At 37.4% G+C, this 22,392-nt stretch overlaps 1 protein-coding gene across 2 annotated transcripts in view; it reads left to right on the top strand.

The window, feature by feature from the left end:
* LDAH (lipid droplet associated hydrolase) overlaps window positions 1-22,392 on the top strand; it is a 114,880-nt gene that overhangs the window by 53,323 nt on the left and 39,165 nt on the right. The window lies entirely within an intron of this gene.

The following is a 22,392-nucleotide window of genomic DNA, read 5'->3' as shown; positions in this document are numbered from 1 at the left end:
TCCTCTCCTCTCCTCTCCTCTCCTCTCCTCTCCGAACCTCTCCGAACCTCTCCGAACCTCTCCGAACCTCTCCGAACCTCTCCGAACCTCTCCGAACCTCTCCTCCAAACTGAAAAACCCAACTCCCTCAGCTGCTCCTCATCAAGCTTTTTTTCTGGCTTTTCTAGCTTGTTTGCCAGCTTCATTGCCCTTTGGACACGAACGCTGCTGGTTTCTTGGGCCTCTGTGCTCTGCAGGTTAATGGGGTACTGCATTGTTTTTCTTAAACTTCTGTGAAATTATGCTTTCTTATTTCATTAAGAGAAATTAAACAGGAATTGCCAGTTTACTCCAGCATAAATTCAGTTTTGGATCCCATCCGTATTTTCCTATTGACTCTCAGGGAGGCTTCTGTTAAGAACTCTTTCAGAAGACCCATTAGCACAAACTTAGTCTTAGCTTGATGCCTTTGACTAAGTCTGATTAGTAGAGAAAGGGCACACAGGTTACATCCACACTTGTAATTACGTGGGGCTACTGCACAGATTTGAGTACTGGTCTAGTGATGTTTTTAAAGTTGTCTTTAAGTGATTTTTCAGCCCAAAGGAGCCAGCAACTCCCAGAAACAACCTGGAATGGTTCTGGGCTTGGCAGAGGCCCAGGACCATTCTCAGGAGTTAGTTTGGATGAAGACATCCTGTTTGGAGGCAGGAGTTGATTCAGCCTTGTGGACACAGACCATCCCATGCCCTCCTGTTTAGTGACAGGGCCAGTCTGTTTTCTGGTTCATATGCAACCACAAACACTTTTTAGATGTCGTGGTGGGGTTTGAATCTTGACAATATTCAATTTTGTGGCATCCAGATTTTGCCGAACTGCTAAAAAATTTTGACACTGGGAAGGAAAAAGATCAGCCTCACTTTGTCAAGATGGAAAACTGCAATAATGTACAGCTTGCTTGATACTTCCTCTTAACCTCATAATCTTTGCTCTTCATTCAGATAGTAGAACTGAAAAATGAGACTGAGTGACAAAATGATTTTATCAGTTGTTGGAACATGAGCCTGACTCATAAATATGCTCCAAGCTCCGGGCATTCTCTTCTAAAATGCAAATCCTTACTTGGAGGATTTCCTTGTGCTTTGCTGGCAGCACTACTGAGCATTTCCTAAAACACCTCTTTTGATCATTAATTTAGTCAAAGATTGACATGTTCCCTTGTTAATGAAATTCAGTCTGTTACAGCATTAGTCTTTCATTTGCAGTGATGCTTTTGAAATGCCAACACCTTTGTGGTAATAAATTAACACTTATTAATGGGTACAAAGTAAGTATTGCTCGTCCTGTGAAACTCATTGGTGAGAAAGAGCTTGAAACCTCTGAGTATGTATTAGTTTAAGCAAATAAAATTTCTGTAATGTGTAATTCAAACCCATGCATTGCTACTATGTCTCAGTGATGTGAAAGAATATTGGGTATTGCTAGAACTTGGTTGATTTCACAAATAATAGCTAAAACTCCATAACTTGAAATAGTTGTGTATAAAACAAATTCATAGGTCACATCATTTCTGTATACAAGTTAATTGTTTAGTTCAAGACTTGGTTATGAGTTTGGGAAGTACTTTCATAATGTTAGGAAAGAGAAACCTCACCATGTTTTTAAATATGAGTATTTCTACAGTAAATCAAGTGTCTTTACTATGGAATTACTGGAGATCCACAGGATCCGTGAGACTGGATTTGTGAGGGAGATTTTTTTAACAGTACAGGAACTGGTAAGCATTTCTGACGTTTGAGATAATAGGAAATCTTTTCAGCTGCGTGAATGGAAGAGGGAAGGAACATATGAAGGAAATGACATTTGTTCAGTTTCTATTTTGCTGAGTTTAGAACCTGTTTATGTGATCCAAGACTGGTGGTGTTACCATTACAGAAAACATCTTCTGAAAGGATGGTAATGTAGCAGGCTCTGATGTTCTAGTGTGTTTTGGAAGTAGAAAGAAGATGAAAAGGTAAAAAGAAATATAAATTTCTATTACATTTTTGAAAGTTTCATTTAATATACTGGCATCTAATTCCAGTGTTGATCACCTAAAGTAGATGTCGCAGTACTTTTAAACAAAGTCAGTTTACATAGCTGTTGTCTCAGTAACTAAATTTCTGGTGATTCTGGTGATCTCACTGATTATAAAGTTTAAAATATGCTTAGCAAAAAATGTATTTTTTACCATCTTGAATGCTCTCTTACAAAAGTAAGCTTATCTCAGATATTTTGAAGAGTACAGTGAGACTGCATAAAATAGAAAAATATGATAGAAATATATGTTTTATAGAGACAGAGTAATAAATATGTATTTTATATATATTCTTTACTTATATAGAGAAATATAGAAAAATAGCCAGAAGATCTCTGAAGAGAGAAGATATCTTCTCTCTATACTTTGTGTACCTGTGTGCCAGGGTGCAGTGTAACCAACAGCATGGTAGAAGCATAAATAAATATCCTTGGTTTGTGCAACTTGCTTGGATTTGTCCTTGCTGAGAACTGTTTGCTCTTGGTTCCTGAAGGGGTTGGAGTGATAGGTGGCATACGGATATGTGGTTATGTCTAGCAGTAGGGATCGTGATCAGGAGAAACAGTATGGAGAAACACTATTTTTATATTAATTTCTTGTTTGTAGCAGGCTTAAATGAAAAGTGCAAAAAATCACCATAAAAATTAAAGTGGTTAAAAGACTTACAGTAACACCAACCCAATGACAACATTTGCAAAATTATTATGCAGGAGAAAAGCAGATGGCTCTGCTTAGCAGACCTCACAAGGGAATTGGTGCACATTTTAGATAAATGCATATCTTGTGAAGAGAGCTATGATTTTCTAGGCCATGATATAAAACTAAACCAGCTCTGGTATATTTTTCTTCTTCTTCAGTCCATCCATCCAGATAAATGGACTGCATATTAAAAAATGAAGCAAACAGCATTGGGCTTATATGAACCCACCCTTCATCCCCCTTTAAGTGTTGAGGAAGCAAAAAAAGACAGACTAACACAATTTTGCACAGATTTAAACATGAACCTAAGTTCAGCTGCCTTCAGTGAGGTGCGTGTGTGTTAATTTAACTTTATTAACTTTATGAATGTTTTAAGTTGGTCACCGAGTTGGACTATTTCTATTATATATATATATAATTTTTTTTGGCAGTTCTCTCTATCAGTTCTTGATATATCAAGTCTTTGGGAGTATGTACAATGAAGCCCTGGTGGTCTGAGGCAGTAATTAGGCAAAAATTTGCTTTAGTTGACAGCATACACATTGCAGAGTCTGAAAAATCCACCTTGCAACTCTCAATGACACTTCAGGCAATATCAGTAAGTCTGATATTGTCTGGAACAGCCAGCAAAGCAGCAATATGAACTTGGGGCACATGCAAACATTCGCAGCTCACTTACTTGGAAAAAGAGAGAAGTAATGCAGGTGATTTATTAAATCTAACCAAATAAAATAAATAAATACTGTATGTTTGAAGCATCGAAGTTTCTGTGAAGATCTGTGGAGAGGTTTGTTGTTTTTTTTTAAAAAAGGGAAAAAACGAAAACAACCTTCATATGAAAACCTAAGACAAACATAAAACGTTCTCTCTTTAGGGTGGGAGGCTGCAAAGCGAAGAGCTACAATTGTTGAGTTCGTGGCAAAGACCTGTTAGAGAGATCCTGGCTTTTTTACTGGGACACCTATAAAAAGACACCAGCCTGAATTTAAAAGCTCAACAAACCTTGGGAACACCATTGGTGAAAGGCTGATAACTGTGGAATGGGGTTGAGAGTGTCAGCTCACCCAAGAGACTGCCAGCAACCATTATTTTCACTGGCTTGATGACAGACCCTAATCCTTAGGGCCCCAGTCATATTCTCTTCTACCTCTCCTCACCACTGCTGAGAGGAATATTGAAACAATATGAAAAGTGAGATTTTAGTCAGTGTAATTCGAAGTAGGAAAACATAAGAACAATAATTTTTATTTCAAGAGACTTGGGGTTTTTTAGTAACATTGTGTTTCACTACTAATGACACATCTGATTGCAGATGTATGTAGTCAAAATTCAGATAAACCTATAAAAATTATTTTTTACTAGGAAGTTAAAAGACATTGAAGTGGCCAAATGTACAAACATAAAAGGAAGAAAAATAAACTGAAAAGCAGAATCTGTGATCATTCATCAAGAATCCAAAGGAAAACATAAGAATGAAGAGGAAATTAAGGAGTAAAAATAAAAAGATGGCTAAAATGGTAAATGGCAGAATAACAGGATTTGTTAAGTGCTGGGAATTTTTACAGGTTTGTTCATAAAATTTTGGTTTTTGAATCTCCAGAAATTTAGATTTGTATTGTAATAACTGATTTGATAGAAATGAGAGAATCATAAACATACAACAAGAAGTGAGTTTCAAAAACAATTAGGATTTATGGCATATGTTTTAAAAATAGCTCAACACCATTTCAAAAGCCACACTTCCCAAAGAACTTTTTATGCTGGGTGGTGAGATCTTTCGAAATCCTGTCTGCAGATGTGTGCGCATAACACTTGAAAATGAGAGTCTCATCTCTTCGGAGAGTTGGACCAAATGATTGGAATTCAGTATATGTTGCACATAGCTTGAATTTTTTGTTTGGGTTTTTTTTAGTGTAGTTAATGTGCTTTTACAGAAGAAAACAGAGCCAGAAATCTGAAGTTTTCATGCTGTTTTAATATTAAGTAGAAAAAAGGAGAAAGCAGTCAGGACATTAAAGACTTGTTCATGAAAGGAGCAGCTGAAGGGATATTGTGGAGGTTTTGAACATAGACTTTGCAAAGATGTAGTTAAACTTTAAGCATGGCTTTAACTCTAATAAATAATATCTGTTCCTACAAGCTTTATATTAAAATACATGGGTTTTGTCACTCTTGAGTCCTCAGCAAAGAAGTTGAGCTGCTTTGTCAGCTCCTGCCTGTGTTGTATGTGATAGTTACTCAGGAAGCGGGGAAGGACTTGTCTTGGATCTTCTGGTTAGAAGAGGTTACTTAGAAAGGACAGTCTTTTAATTGCAATATTCCTACTCTACCATATTATTAATTTGTTCATTCCTCATGATTTATGTTGAAGTTTAGGGCTGCTTCTGCTGCACTGGCTTCTATCCTGAGAATGGTGTGTCCTGTTTGAAGAGTTCATTGGAGGAGTGAAAGGAATCGGAAAAAGACATAAACTTTATAGAAAACAGTTATGATATCTCTGAGCTTGGACACTGCATTCACTGCATTTAGGGCATTTCTGATACACCATAAAATTAAGTTCAGGCAAATACTGGAAAATTTTTTCCTGTATCTTTTTATTATTTCTGTGATTGCTGATTATTTAGGGAGTTTTTGCCAATGGCACTATGGATCTTTTCAGATACCTGAGGATGTGTTCAGTGACTGTAAGTCTATATTTAGGGAACTAAATCATCCCCTAGATTTCTTCTTAAGAATCCCCTTCTGTACTCTTATGACCGAGGTTATCTTCAAAATTAAATGTAATAGAAGTCTGCTTCCTTTTCTGTTTATTTCAATGTGTAAATATTTTAAATACTTGATTTCTACTGTTTGGATGTAAGTGTATATAACTATGGCATTTTGTAAAAAAAAAATCATTGGAGTTTGCTCTTTCATGTGGAATTCGGTGTTAAGTATATATATAAGCACAAGTCCAGGAACAAAAATGTATTTAATAAACTTATTAACTTTGGAGTCCTGTAAGAAATTTCAATTGATGTTAATGAAAACATGCTTCTAATAACTTTGTTACAACATTTCTAGTCACTGGAAAATTTTAAGAACATTCCACTCCATTTAAAATTCCAAAACAAAACATAGTTCTGTTTAAGGAGCAGAATTCACTGAGTCCTAATTGTTCTTGAAGATATTGAATTTCTGCTTCTCTTTTTTAAACAGTAGTATGACTACTGTAAGTATATTTTACTGAGATGAAAGGTACAAACCCCCAGTTCTCCATAAATATAATTTAAATTGTGACCTTTCGTGGCAACTGGCAGCGTTTAGACTTTTTACCTGGCATGGGCAATTGAAAGATATTCTACAAATTCTTATTCTCAGTTGAACTAAAGCCCTTACTACCTGATGACCAGTTTTATTTGTGTAATAAATTAGATATGATAATTTCGCTCTCTTAGCAGATTCCTGCCTATATTCCATTTGTCATAGTAATTAAAGCTAGCAGCACTCTGTAGTATTATGAAGGAAGGAATTTTTTATTTTCCCCTTCTTATTTAAAATGCTTACAGTTCTGGAAAGGTCAAAGCAAGGATGGAAAAATGAGCTGACTGAGAGAAGTCCCCACTCCCTCCTCTCTCTTATTCTCTTCTTCTAATATCCTGACAAGACTTTGGGATATAAGTTCTATCTTGAACCTCAAATACTCCTGATTTCTTTCCTTTCTTTGACAAAAATGCGAAGTTCTGCTCAGTGTATACTTCCTGACAGTCATTCTGTTTTTCACTGATACCACAAGGGAAAACCTGACTGTTCTTCTTTCTCCAGAGCACATCATTAACTAAGCGACTTTAGTTGGTTAAAATGGTAGTGGAATGAACTCCTTCCAACATGCAATGCCCACTCAGCTTTCCTTGTCTGACTACTAACCCTTTGAGCCAAGAAGGGTTATGGGCCTGGGTTGACTGGATGCCTTTTTGAGGGCTGACTTCAGTGAGTGGTAAAATACATCTCTTCCAAATGTCTTGAGTGGAGCACTAAAAAATAGAAGTCAAGGATCTCAAGGCACTGATGGAAAATTATGGCCTTTCCTTTTCATTGGCAAAATGAGATTATAATTGTAAGACTGGTTTCTCATTTACCTTGTTCAGCCACACTTCCTTAAACTGAGTGGATTGTCATTGAGATTTATTAGTAGTTATGGCTGTACATTGATGACTGTGAAAGCAGTTGATTCAAGGCAACACAAAATCTGATTCTTAATGCTTTGTGTAGGTTGAGCCATCTCTCCAATTTAAAGACATATTACTGGTTCATCCTAAGTGGTGAATGTCCCAGAACATGTCTACAAGAATCACATTTACCAGTCCCTGTGCTGTAAGGGTACCTGCAGATGCAATGCAGTGATCTCATGGGAGTGCTACACTGAAAAAAAAACCACCACCCTGTACTTCCAAAATGAAAAAGGAAAGAATTTCTCCTGGAAAGTGGCAGCTGTGTTCTGACATTCATGTAATGGGAGCAACTGAAAGCTTTATGGTGTGTAACTGTGACACTGCATTCCAACATAAGCTTCTCCCAGCCCTTCTTCCAACCAATAAACTATTCTTCCTCTCTTTTCACTCTCACCCCTCCTAATCTTCTTCTGTTTATACGCTTTAATCATAATAGCAACAAATCCATCCCTGCTGGTATTATCACACCGTTGCAAATTTTGGCCGTCTCCTTTGGCACTTCCCTTGTAGATGGAATGACATTGCCCACTTTGATGGGGCTTAATTCTCTATGTAAAATACTGCCCTGTCAATGAATATTTTCTCTATTAAACTATTTTCAGTCCAACAATAAGATACAGATTTTTGGGAGAACAGTTTTCTCATTATTACCTTAACCCATAAAAAGGCTTTTTCTTTTTTTCTTTTTTTTTTAATTCAAACATTTTGGGCAAGTTTTCAGTTACCCAAATATTTGTAGTACAGAGTAATTTGCATTTCAGCCCTGTGAGACTTGTAAATGTAATGAACAGTCTGTGTGTTTAATATTTTTTATATTTTTAATAATTTGCAAATAGTTCAGTATGTAGAGCTGACCTGTTGAAAAATAGTTTGCAGTGTCCGTAGAGAACACTTCTGAGTCTTTTGTGTATTTAGCAGAATTCTGGGCTTCAGCTGGAAAAATTCTAGGAGTATTTCTTACTGGAAAATATTTCAAGTAATGTGAAACAACAGATAATTTTTTCCTGTGCTGTGACCCATTTGTAAGGTGAGGTATGGATGGTCCCTCTCCTGTTGCTATCAAACAGGTTTCAGCATTGGAAGTCAGGTAAAGGGAAAATACTGACAGCTTTTGAAAGGTGTGATTGAAAGCATATTGATTTCAAAGGGAATTGTGAAAAGTATCCATCTACTTGTCATTCCAAGAGGTTAATCTCTAACTATCATGATCAGTGTTTTATGGCAACCATGGTCTTCATCTGGCTGTCCAAGAATAGATAAGAGAGTCCTGGTTTCTAGAGCTGGGAATATTGCCTTTGGTGAGATCTACCTTGACTGTAGACTGTCACATTTAATAATTGAAAAATAAATCCTTAAATCAGAATTTATTCATGGGGCAGAAGTAAGATGTATTAAATTGATAAAAATTTTGCCGCTGGTTTCAACAGGAGCAAGATTACACCCCCACCGTGCAGTAGGTGGAATCACAGAGGACCAGAAGTATTCAGTAGGGTACCGGACATGATGAAGTCTCATTAGGGGTCTACCTTTTTGACTACTCTACTTGTGACCACTGTTGACAAAGCTGATTTCTTACTCTTAGCAGCTGAAGTTGGATACTACCAAGATTTCCGTGCTTCTCACTGTCTTGCTATGGAAAGATATGTCCTCAATTGGTTTCGTCCCATTTTAGTTCTTTTGTAATTAAACTTTGAAGGGCAACTTCTAGTATTCTCCTAATAATACAGCACAAAAGTTAATACTGTAGAAGCCTGATTGTGATTCATGTTTTAACAGGACTCTTCATATGGCTGGTCCAATGAGTTTGGATGCAGGACTGCAACCTGTAAGGCACAGAATCAAATTTATGCTAAGTCAGTGGAAAGTGGCCTTAAACTAGACATAAATTTAGTCACACCTCACCTTGGTGCAAATGACACTCAGGCGTATATAACTAAGGATGTAATCACTGTATTTGTCATTTCACTGGAGATTACAGTTTGGAATACAAATACATTAACAAAAATGCTGGTCCTTGAATTTTGTTTCCATCCAAGTGGAACTGCCAGGAAGCACTGGAGGCTTGGGGTCTTAAAGATGTACTTCAAATAAAATTGGATCATATATGTTAAATAAAGAAGGTGCCAGGACATGGAAAACCATGTGATCACTGTAGAGTATTTTAAACAGATGAGAATATTGCCTGCTATTTATATCATCAGGTAGAGCTGAAAGAAAATAGAAAATAGTAAAAAAATAAGCTGAGGTTTTAATCTATTTGAAGAGTGTGGGGTTTATATATATTTGAACACAGTGGGTCAAATTCAGATGTTGAAGGAAGTGTCATTTATATGGATATATTGAATGGAAGTAACTATAAGTTAAATAACTTATAAGATTAAAATTCAGTTTGTTGTGATTCATTGTATTACAATTGACAACTTCAAAAGGGTTATACAAGAAAACTGATAGTTGAGAAATACAAAACAGCTTACATAAAAAGGGAGTTTTCCCTTAGATTTCATTAACTGTTGCTTGGCTTACATATATTTATGTTCCATGTGCAAATAGTGACCTTTTTCTGATATCACTGAGAACAGCATTGTCCATACAACTTGAATATTGCCTTACAAAAATAAATCTTAGTATGACCTTACATTTTGCAACAGTTGGTACCACGGTAAATCACTGAAGTTGTGAAGATTGTGCACAACTTTACAAGATGAGTCTCAGTGTGCCCTGTATCTTTCATTACCCTGTATCTTGAATGAAATTAATACTGTTGAAATGTTTGGAAACAATACATTTCTGACGTGTTCAGGAAGATTTGTATGTATGTTGTTTCTTAGAGAAACCTTCCAGGAAGTATATATTTAGGTACACTTTTTCCTGAAGAACTGATACAGCTGATGCTTTCTGTATAATTCCATATAGGAATAGATAAAAACGTGGGAGATGTGGTTGTTTGAATTTATGTTACCCTGCAGCCAGCCTGTTGGAGGCTCTGAAGTTCTCTCTTTTGTAATTCAGAGTGATGGAGACATATCTAAGTTGACCAGCTCCCCTAAGGTCAGTGAATAGTGAAGTATTTTGGAGGTGAGAAAGGGCTGTATGGGTTGTCCCTGTGGTCACAGAGAAAGGAAAGTGCTCTCTTCCTTACACTGAATTGAATGTCCCAATCTAATAGAGTATGCTATAAGTAATTTTATCTGTAAAAACATAAAGTTAAGTATGAACAAAGGAGAATACACCAGATACAGAGAGGCAGAGACATCCCTGACATCAAAGATAAATGGAAAACAACATTCAGACAGGAGACAGGCCTTGTCACACAACCAGGCTGAGCTTAGGATCTGATGCAACAAAATAGTAAGGCAATAGTGTTTTGTTAAAAGTATGTTATGAATTTCTAGCTGCTTTACAGATCTCTAGAGAAGACATCGATTAGAGGTTGGTTACCACTTCTCTCATGCCTCAGCTCTTGCTGACTGTGGTCTAGTTTGACCTTTGAGTGACAATCAGGCCAAGGAGCACAGGTGAGAATGTTGAGAAGACATCCACATCAGCAGAGCACTTCGAGGAGGCAACCTTGTCTGCTGTACACATAAGAATTAGAAGTCTGAGTGTGAAGGAATGGGACTAAAAAGTGTTTTCTTCATGTACTCTCCACTTATTGTTTCTTATACATCTCATAAGTCATATTTGTACAGAAAAGGTTTAAGAGGAGCCTGTTTTTCCCACTGCGTGTGTGGAGTAACAAAGTATAAATAAAGGGCTAGGGGTCTCCATCAGTGCTCTTGAGAGGACGAATGATACATGTCACATTTTAGTCCAGTGTAATATAGTTTATAGGACAGAAAGTGTAAATAGTATCATACAAGGTCATTTCCAGCCAGCTGTATTGAAGAAAGAGGAATTCAGGCTGAAATAAGTATAGGGAAAGAGGGAAAGCCTAGGAAGATAATAAGGAACCTAAATTATGGGAGGAGTTCAGGGTATCTTGGCTTGTTTAACCTCATTATGTGTATATGAGTACCTTCTGTAAACATTGATAGGAATAAATACAGAGAAAAATAAAATTGTTATGTGATTATCTATTGTGTTATATTAGAATACAATATGTATATAGGATCAGATAGATATAAATAAATTCAGAAATTCAGAATGGATTTCTGGACATGAAAATATTAAATCTGAAGTAACCATCCAAATAAGTAACAGATAAGAAAACTATATTGGTTTTAGTCAATGTGAGTAGTTAATGGAGTTATAAAAAAAGCTAAGAGAGTACATTTGTTCTGGTGGCTGTCGTTTTTGCACATATATTGTAAATGTTATTCATATATATATGTGTATGAAATTCAATCATTAGTATAAAGTATGCATAATATTTCAATACCTAAACTCCTGTTTATGGACCTTCCCATAGTTGTCCAACAAATATTTTTTACCCTGACTTGAGGTATAGCTTCTGTGCCCTCATTTGCCGTCCTTGGAAGTGGTAAAGATTGACCGCAGGTAGACAGTATATACAGTGTTCCCATAACACTGAAAACCTTGTTTACATGCTCACAGTAAAATTCATCAAAGATTTGAAATCATAGAAGTATTCTCCATTTTAATTTCATGAGTTCCATATCAGAAAAGGGGGCCCAAGACAGTGGTAATGCTGTGAGTCTGCCGTCTTATCATCCTGTGCTGGATCATCAGTTTGGGGGATTTGGATCTTTTTCCAAAGCATCATAAAATTTATCATTGGGTGCTGGAGGATTTCTTACAGCTTGATGGAAAGGAAATGCAGAACGGTTTTGGACTGGGTTTAATGATCAGTCTTGTGCTTGAGTGTTGAAAAGCTCATCTTATTAACAGAATTCTTTGAATTAGAGAGAAATATTTTTTCCGTAGAGTTCTCTACTTCAGGTTTTTTTCTGATTTTTTTTTTTTGGAGGAGTAGTAAAACCATTGACATAATGTTTGATTGGTTTTCTCCTCCCTGAAGGATATATTTCTTTCCTGGACGTAGCCACTCTGCAAATATTCTGCCAGCTTGCTGTATAGCTGAAACATGCTTTAAATTTTTAATTTTTGAATGTGGTTAACATTCACACAAAACAAAGGATAGGAGGAACCCACGTTTTGAGTCAATGCATTTGCTTTTCATTCTTCCTGGATCATTGGTTTAGTCAGTGTATGTAATATGCCATAGTCCCAGGACAACGTAGTTGCATGAGAGAAGTTGAATATATAAATAAGATTATCAGGCCTTATGTTGACTATTTTTTTACATCTCCTGACACAATATTGCAGTTTGGGAAATCAAGGCTGTCTGTCACATCCATGTAAGGTGGCACTGCTCTCTCTTGCACCATCCCTGTTGGTAATGGTTCTATAGCTGGGACCCGATAGCTTGGTGCAGCATAAAAATTTATGTCAATACAGACTTCTGATACCTGCTTTAGCATTTCAATTTTTTTCATTTCTTTCTGTCACAATCTACTTATGTCACTCATTTCACTCAAAATATTATTTCACATCCTTTGCATTTATAGCCCTTAAAAGTTTGCGTAGTTAAAATTCTCCACGTCATTTCCTTTTTGCTCCCATTTTGCCAAGCTATTCATAGTTTTTCTCTATAAATATTTCCTTCAACGATTTTATCATCCAATCCCCTTGTTAATTTTAGGCTGTATTTGTGGCTGGCTTTTGGCTGAAATCTTTCCCTTTAGCATGTAGAGCACAAAATGCAATCTCCATTGTCTCCCAGAGGCAGAGCTTCCTCTGGCATTTGTGCTGTGTTTCCTCACTGTGTGTAACAAACATGAAGTTGCAGAACTTCTCTCTCATTTGCTTTCTGCACCATATCGTGTTGCACACTTGCATATCACCATCTCCCATATGTCCTTGCAGCTGAATTACTTGCTGGGTTTTTTCCTACTCATTCATGCTTTAGATTGTTTTTCCTGGGCATATTTAAAGATAGTAGTAGCTTCCGAGTTGGTTCGGTGAGATGAATATTTAAAATGCCAAATTTAACTTAACAGAACCTCATCATTATACCATCTTTTTCCAGTTTGGGGGGTGGGGTGAAGGTGGGTGTTGTTTTGGGCATTTTGTTTGTAAGTGGGTTTTTTTCTGTACTTCTGCTTGGAAAAATTGCCTTAAGCATCATAAAGCAGATACCCAAGTTGGATCTCAGAAAGGTAGCTTAGTATGTAGTGTAGCACTATGTCCATAGAAACTGCAGTCTAGCTACAAAAGAGGTAGTGACAATCAGTGTGAAATACCTCTAAATTCTTCTCTTATACTACCTGTCTGTAATTTGAAAATCAGATCTTCAAACATTGACCAAATATTGGAATTACTGCATATCTTCTGCTTTTACAGAACTAAATACTAAATTCTGGTCTTTTTACATTGCCATGTTAAGGGGTACCAATATATTTACATAGTGGTTTTGGTGCTGGAGCTAATACACTGCTATGAATGGGCCTCTTTAGAGAACACTTGCTCAAATACTGCTTAATAGTAGCATTTGTTTCCCTCAAAGTATTTATTTGAAAGTGTGCTCTGCTACTTCTCCCATGGAGGAGGAGTCTCATTTTGTTCTATATTATGAAACTCCTAACTAAAAGTCTTAGGTTCTCTGTAGTTAGTGGGAAGCAGAAGATTCTTTTAGAAAGTGGGTTTAATTCATTTGCTGTCTGAGGATCTGTCCATGACTGACTTCAGTTGGGAGCCTTGGGGCGATTTAATTCCTAACTCAGGCGCCTCAGCTAAGAACCAGTAGTGAACTTGGATAACAGTAAGCCAAAATGAACTCTGAAAAATACAAAGGTTTATTCTCAGTTATTTTCCCACCATTTCATGGTGCAATTTCAGCAGATGCCATTAACACCTCTCTGTGTAAAGACATATGGAGTTAGTGACTGGCTGTTCTTTCCTTGCTGAGCATCTGATGAATGATCTCTTGATAACAGAGGGAGGATCTGTATGTAGTTGCCAAGGATGACACACAGTGTATTTAGAATCTCATGTAGGCAAAATTGATTATTAAATCTCTCTGAACAGTTCAAGGTATTTCTGATTGAACGAGGTAGATGTGCTAAAGCTAGTGTTTAAATTATTTTTCTGTATAAAACAAACCAGGGCCCATCCTGTGGCTCTTGACAGCAAGTGGCAAAGTACAGCTTAGATTCCAACAGTGAAACTTTCTCCTTTTCTCCTAGCTCCAAACATGATCACTTTATACACATTCTGTATTTGGGAGAGTCCTTGGTCTGTGCTATTTTCTAACCTGTACCCAGATGTCATCTCAGGACATCTGGCTTTGGTCAAAATCATGGCAGAGAACATACTAAAAGGTTTTTGGTCCTGGAGCTTAGGTCTTAGCCCAGTTCCACTTACCAGTACTGAGGCTACAATGCAAATTGGTAGACACAATTTTTATCACAGGTGATAAAAATTTTCTACTAGTTTCACCTCTTTCTATTTACAGAAGGCATACAAAGGGGAAAAAAAAACATACAGGATTATCAAAAATCAGTGCCTCTAATGTGATAAAGTTTAGATTATTGCTGCACTGACAAAGAGAACTGTTTGCCATACTGCTGTTCTGGCATAGCTCAGCTCTGTGCATATATGCATACTTTACTCTATTTATGAATTTGCTCTTTTAGTGTAAGATGTCATTAATATTCATGTAGCCAGAGTGCTGGATGGAGATCTCTAGGTATTGCTGTATTTATTCAGTGAAGAATTAGAAGCATGTACCTGGTCGTTATGTGCACGTGTGTGTGTGCATGTGTGCATATGTTGGACTTGGCACATGCCCAAGGCAGAACCGAGGCCCAGCACCTTAAAGGGAACGGCACTGATGTTGTCAAGCAAAATTCAGTCCAAGGTTTATTTGGTAAATGGATCTATGGACTGCTTGCACATTTTCTTGCTCAGTCCTTAAAAGTGCATTCAGTGTTTATATACTTGTGTTTTGTGTCTTTGGCACTACTGTTTGGATGCATTTGTGCCTATATAAAAGGAAAACAATGTCCTGGCTGTAAATCGTGATCATCTTTAAGCACATTGCTCTCTGGTTTTGTCCTGTTGCATTTACACTACTGTGCTCTCACCTACATGAGAAAGCTGACTAGGTCATTGTATGTTTAAAGATGGCATTAAGTAGTTCTGCTCAACTGAACTGTAATTTCTTCAGATACTGTGAGACAAATTCTACCCATGAGTGTCTGTGCATCCTCCATGTGCCTTCACAGCCCTACATGTGTTGGTTCCCCTAAAGAACTTGATCCCTAGCTAGATCCTCAGTATGCCTGTGAAAATTCTACCAAAAGGTCCTTTGATCACTTCTTGATCCTAGATCCAATCTGTTCTCAAACTATGAAAATTCAAATACCCCTTAGTGAATCTGAGCTGACAAACATCACCATGATGCTGTTAGTGGCACTCAAAAAGTTTGCTTTTCTTCGGGAGCAAGAATTCATTCAGCCCATCAGGGAAAATTTAAGTGTATTATTTAGAGTTTTAACAGCAGGTTCACAGAGTTGCACACACTAACTGTGCTTTTGTTTGGAAAACAAACTCAGCTCTGCAGGGAGCAAATTATGCTCTTCGTATACAAAGGCTTTTCATAGAAAATTAAAAAATCCTTCCTTCTGTCACATACTCTCGCAGATTATACGTAATAAAATGAGAAGTCTGGAATGAAAGTAATAGAAAAAATTAAATGCATCTGATGCCAAAGGGAAAATTTGGGAACTAAGAAATAGGAAATGTAGAAAATTTAGGTTGAAAGTGTGAAATCAAATGTACGTGGTCCTGCCCTGTTCTATAGCACTCTGTATGTTGAGAACAACCTATAGAAGATGATAACAGAAGATTCCCTTTCACTAAAGCAGCTACTAAGGAACTAAACCACCATGACATTTGTTGTAATAAAAAAATACAACATTTTCTGCAAAATGTTGCTTATTTGCATATTTTACCGCTTTGTTTTACGGAAACAGTTTGGTTACCCAGAAAAGTAAGCTTTGGTTATAGCAGAGTATTGTGAATTACCACAAAGTCATTTTAAATATTCCTGCTTTTACAGTGTATATTTTTATGTGGAGTCATCTAACTTCAGTTTATTTGTCAATAAAAAGCTTAGTTCTTATAAAGCACTTTGAAATCATTGGTTATAAGGTTCTCTATTAACTGTGTTTGAGATACTTGTTACCTATTTAATATGTCCAAATATTTGTTTAGAATCACAGGAGATCCATAAGGTAGAATACAAGAAAGTGCACACAGTATGGTCTGACTTCACACCAGGAGAAAAACAATTTTTTTGTCACTTGTGTTCATTCTTTGGTTCTTTTGCTGTCATGAAATCCTGTGGGTTTGTTGATATCGAGCTGTGACAGCTTGCTGGTACAGCAAACCAAATGGCATCTTGAACAGCTGAAGAAGAAATTATTCAAGATTTTAAAATAGAACTCCATATTATATATATTTTATTATATTATATTAATATACTACATAATATTCTACTATATTATATATAGTAGAATATTTATTATATTATATTGTATATAATTCATGACTGACCACAGTGAAGGGGCAAGCCCAGCAAGTCCTGCTCTAGTGAGAGGACAGCCGAAGCCAACACTGTGTGGTTTGTCCTGTGTGTTTTCTTGGAAATCTGCTCGGCACAGCTGTGGCAATAAAGCAGGGAATACTTCCCTGATCCTCGTTGTTTTGCCTGCAGATTTCTGCATACTGAGTAGAAGAAATTGTGATTAATGTGGCATTCCGTGTCAAGGGTAGACTGTAGATTACCACTAAGTGCATCATTATGTTATCTTTGAAAAATTTACTAGGTTTCACCTGACAGATAATAGCTTTTCCTCTGCCAACACAACAGAGGAATAACAAACTAATACATTTGATGAACTAATATATATCAAAAGAAGTGCTGTTTTCGACAGAGAAGCAGCTTTTGCTTTTCTCAGGATTTTGAAGGAATTTTAAATAAAACTTCCCAGCCCTGTGATTTGAAGCCATGCACACAGTGGTGCTGTGGCTGTGGGGCTGCGGGTGAGCTGCAGAGCTGTGCTTTGTTACTGAGCATCGGGCCATGCGATGGGTCCGTCCCCACGCAAATCCAGCAACCCCCAGCGACTGCTGCTTCTGCCATTAAAACAGAGTGAATCAGTGGGTTATTTCTGAGGAAGTTTCACTTTCTGGTATTTTGTTCGGTGTGTCAGAGTCTTGTTATTTTACAACTCTGGTAGAGATATCTGGGATATAACCTGTGGGCTGTCATGGGCAGGGGTGGTCTCTCTGTTGAGAGCCAAAGGACTGAGAAAGCCTGGCTGTTAATTAATGAATTCACCTACTTGGGATCTCTTCTGAAACAAATCTTTGGAATGGCTCCTGCTCCTTTCTGTCAGTCATTGTCTGCCTTCTCACATTCTCCCTGCTTTTCTCTCCCATTTTACTTCTCTTATCAAAACGTCTCTCTGTATTAAGAGCAGGTGGCACAGTGAGAGCCCTCTCAGGCCCTCGGCTATGTGAGCTCAGGAAGGCACACGCCTGGGGTGCCTGAGTCTCTAACCAGCATTTCTTGTGTAATCAAAACTGACTGATTTCAAAAGTACCAAGCTCCTCTTGTTGTCGTCAAAGGACTTAGCTGATCTGAAAATCGAGTCACTTGTTTGGTATACTGGTTGTGAATGGCATCTAGTTTTTAAGTATGGTTTTACTTCCTCAGCACTGTCATTTACCAGGCCCTGTACAATTAATATTAACCGCTCAAACTTTAAATTATAGCTGATTAATATATTTCAACCCTTTCAGTAGAGGGCACTAATGAAAAATATTACTGTGAAGGCTTTTTTTAGCTTTATATGATTTGCATACTTTAGTGTTTTTGTAAGGAGACCATTTAAACACTTCACAGAAATCCTTTGATGGTGTGGTTGAGACTATTAAATTGTGCAGTGATAAACATCAACTTACTGTAAATTTAGTTGTTAGGCTTTTTGTACTATGTTCTCATTTTAATCAAAACAAAAAAACTTCCAACTATTTCTGTGAATCCAAAACCATGTTGACATAACTATTATCCAGTGAAGTCTGAAGGTACTTAGTTGTCATCTTGTCATCTTGTTTTAGATAGGTTAGAAGCTGAATACAAAGCCCAGATGTACAGGAATGTATATGTTCTTAGGTAGTTTTGAGGAAGCCTTTGTTCTATTTTTAATATTTATATGAAGGAGTAATCACATGGAAGTGAATCACATTCATTTAGGGATCCTTCCTAAACAAAGCACCTTGCCATGCTTTCAGGGAATGGGTATTTAATAATCTTTGCTTTGAAAGCTCACTTTTCCCATAAAATAAATAGTTTCTATTTATTTTTTGTTTTCTAAAATTTATTGTGCAGGTCATACATTCTTGAAGTTGATGCACTGATTGCTCTAAATACCGAAGTATATAAACAGTGGCAGGAGGGAAATTCTTGAAGTCCATACACCTTCCTACTGTGGTGTGTGTTGAAGAAATAAAGGGCAGAACATTCTAGGCTGTTAGGGTAGTTTGTTCTCTGGACACGTGCTCAGGCCATGCACCACTTTGTTTTCGCAGTTTCACGTGTATATATATATATATATATATATGTATATATGCACTGCTTGACTAGGGACTAGGAGCTGCCATGGCAGCCACAGGAATTATGTGAAGAGTTTGCAGGTACTGCTAGCTTTTGGTTCTTAACAAGATATAGAACTTCTGGGACACTGAATCGTATTATAGATGCTTGAACCATTCTGGTCTTGAGCCCTGTGAAATTTAGAGTTAAAAATTAATGATGAAATAGAAGCAGGTGTTTAGTGACTAACACAAACAGCATCTATGCTTGAACATTGAACTTTGATATATGCATCATCCTGAGTGTTGAAATCTTGCAGTTTAATAGCATGATAAATAAATAACTGGTAAATAAATTGAGTGACAGATTTACAAATACTGTTCATTGTCACAACAATCAACAGTGGCAATTCCAGTGTAACTTCATAGCACATGTACTATTTTTAGTGGCTAGACCAAAGTACAGCAGAGGTAGGTGATACAACCCACAGCTCTCAGCAGCTCCTGGACAGAGGGTGTGTTTGCCTTCAGTAGATTCACCAGCCAACTTTCTGTGGTCCCAAGATCCACCTGAATCTCTGTGACCTGTATCTCTATTAACCCAGCTCTCTGCTTTTCCATGTGATTAACACATAAAAATCACTGGACATTGAATTGAGGGTAGTTTAAACAAGGTGAATCTGGATTTCTCTCTCTAATTATATTTTCGCTGGTCTTATAATAATTCTGAAAGTTTTAACTTGAATATAATTCTGTGCCATCTACCTGATTTCAGTTGGTGTTAATTCATATAGATAAGATCCAGCCATTTGAAAAATAAGAAAAACTATTAACTGATGTTGACCATTTGCATCTTAATAATTTCCTTCATTTTACTTGAATATTTCTGCTTCACTTATTTCAAGAAACAAATATGACATATTTTTTTATGGTCATATGCATCATTATAATAAAATGGGTTAAATCTGTTGTATCTGCAGTTCTGTTGCAATGAAGTTGAACTACATCTTTAAGGGAATTCTACAGTGAAATGCACATTTCAAAATGTAGCATTTCACTGAGAATGTAGCAGGAAAGTAAGAAATAGTTGATAAGTGTTTGAAAAATACAAATTTTACATTTCTCTGTTAAGAGAAAAATATTTAAAAAAAAATTAAATTATCCTCCATCTTACCACCATCTTTTAAATAAGTGTGCAATTACAAAATGCAGGAATGCATAGGACATTGGAACAACTTTCTTGGTTTGTCCTTTTCCTGCAAGGTTTAGCAGCTTCCCCAGTGGTTAGTGCAGCCCTCCAAGCAACTAATCCTATATCTATAAACTGCAATGTCAAGGGATTAAAGTGTGCCTGGGAACGCAGGTCAAATCTGCTTTAGATCACAACAGTTTGAGATCAGCTCCTAGCTGAAGTATCACAAAACTACCATATAATTTAGTACAAGTTTTGCATTCCTATACTTCAGCTGCTGGTTGCCTTTAATAAAAAGAGGCCCAGGATTGATTTCCCTGAGAAGGTATTTTTCTTTGTTTCAAACCAAAGTAGGATCAACTGGAAAGTAGAAGGATTTCTTAAAATAATTCTTTATTTTATATAAATAGCTCTATCAAAGTCTACTTTTAAAATAGTGTAAAAAGTACAGTATGACAAGTTTCTGATGATGGATGCATGACATGGAGAATTCCCTGCCCTCTCTCTGCCTGGCTGAACACAGTGACTTAAGGGACAGGGCAATGGCAAAAAGTTCCCTCTTGGCACAGCTGGTGTGTCTCCTCTGAGACTGCCCCACCTCTCCAGGTGCTGTAGAATAACAGATGTGAGGCTCTGCAAGTACAGTAATCAAGATAATGGTTCACCTGGCTTGGAGGTGTTGCTGAGGTTGTCACCCTGCACCCCTCATCAAAACTGCTTCTGTAAGAAAAAAGATGAGTCATTTTCGTAGGACACTCCTCCTGAAGGGGGAACAGAAGGACCCACTTCTTACAGAAACCTGCTGCCTCCCTGGGTCCCAGGTTAAAGATGTGAAGAGAAAGCTTTCCACCCTGGTATGGCTCTTGGATTATTATCCACTATTGGTTTTTCACCTAGATAGCAATGAAGTTGCAACAAGCAGTCTGAGGGAGACCAAGAGAGACTTCAGGGCCATGGGACAACTGGTTAGGGAATCAGGAGCACAAGTAGTGCTCTCCTCTGTCTTCCAGCTGCAGGGAATCACGAGGGAAGAAACAGGAAGAGAAACAACTCTGACCAGTTGTTCTCCAGGTATCCAGGCCCCTGAGCTGGAAGACAGGGATGGTAAGCAGACTCAAGCCGCAGTAATCTGAGAGGAAATGGTTGGTGATCTGCTACACAACTTAGACACACAGATGTGTGTAGACAGCAGGACGAGGGCAGTGATTGTCCCCTGTATTTGGCACTGATGAGGCCACACCTGGAAACCTGTGTTCAGTTTTGGGCCTCTTACTACAAGAAAGACACTGAGGTACTGGAGAGTGTCCAGGGAAGGGCAGCGGAGCTGGTGAAGGGTCTGGAGTGCAAGTCTGATAAGAAGCAGCTGAGGGAGCTGAGTGGAGAAAAGGAGGCTCAGGGGGACCTTATTGCTCTCTACAAATACCTGAAAGGAGATTGTAACCAGGTGGCAGTCAGTCTCTTTTCCCAAGGAACAAGTTATAGGACAAGAGGAAATGGCTTAAGTTGTACCAGGGAAGGTTTAGATTGGATATTGGGAAAATTCCTTCACGGAAGGGGTTATCAAGCACTGGAACAGGCTGCCCCAGGAAGTGGTTGATTCACCATCCCCGGAGGTATTTAAATGATGTGTAGATGAGGCACTTGATTTAGTGGTGGATGTGGCAGTGCCAGGTTAACAGTTGAACTTGATGATCTTAAGGGCCTTCTCCAACCTAAAGGATGCTGTGATTTTATCATATTTCCTGAATGTTTGCTGTTTGCTATGTTACAATGCCCAGATCTTGTAAGCATCTCTTAGTGACATGCCCTGCCTTCCATTGGAGAGCCGCTGAGACCGGGGTGCTGCACACAAGTGTCGTGGCATACATTAACTGTCTCATCTGAAAGTAAAGACAATTATTTTTAAATATTTGTTGTAAAAATATTAATCTAATTTGCACAATATATAGAATGACATGTGCAGTAGAGCAGGCATATGTAACTACATCAGTTTTATTTATCTTGAGTCACCAAGAAAGCCCAGCTGTTTATACCTAATTATCTGCAAATGCAGTATCCAGAATCTCTCTTACTTTAGTTTGTTGATACTTCTGTTAGGTACTGTGTGTGTCTTTGATGGTTATTCCTCTGTGAATTATTACAATATATTTTTACTTCCGGAAAAATGTTGCAGTTATCCTTTTAGAATATTTGCTTGATCTTAACATTGCAATATAGCTGAGAGTAGGTATATTAATTCATTTTTTATTAGTGTGGACGGGTTTTTAATTAATTTCTTTGTATTTTAAGGCTACAGTGTATTCTATTATCACCACATAAACTGATTACCAGCCATAGAATGTGTCTATTTCATTATAACATACAAAAAGCAATATTATGTGTCAGTGTACGCACCACAGTGAAAGGGCTGTGCGCTTTTATGCTTGTTCTGACCAAGTTTACCTATACTGAACTGCAAATTGAAAACCCTGTGTGTTGTCAAACTGTAACACAGCCATCACAGTGGCTGACGCATTTTAATTTGGTTGGTTTACTTGGAGAAAATAGTTTACCAGAAATAAAAAGCAACGTACTTTTCCTGACATGTGAAGCCCGCCGGGACTGAGCGGAGG

Source organism: Corapipo altera, unplaced genomic scaffold, assembly GCF_003945725.1.
Source record: "Corapipo altera isolate COAL_440 unplaced genomic scaffold, ASM394572v1 46, whole genome shotgun sequence".
NCBI classification, from domain to species: domain Eukaryota; kingdom Metazoa; phylum Chordata; class Aves; order Passeriformes; family Pipridae; genus Corapipo; species Corapipo altera.
This window is presented reverse-complemented; position numbering and strand designations above follow the sequence as displayed.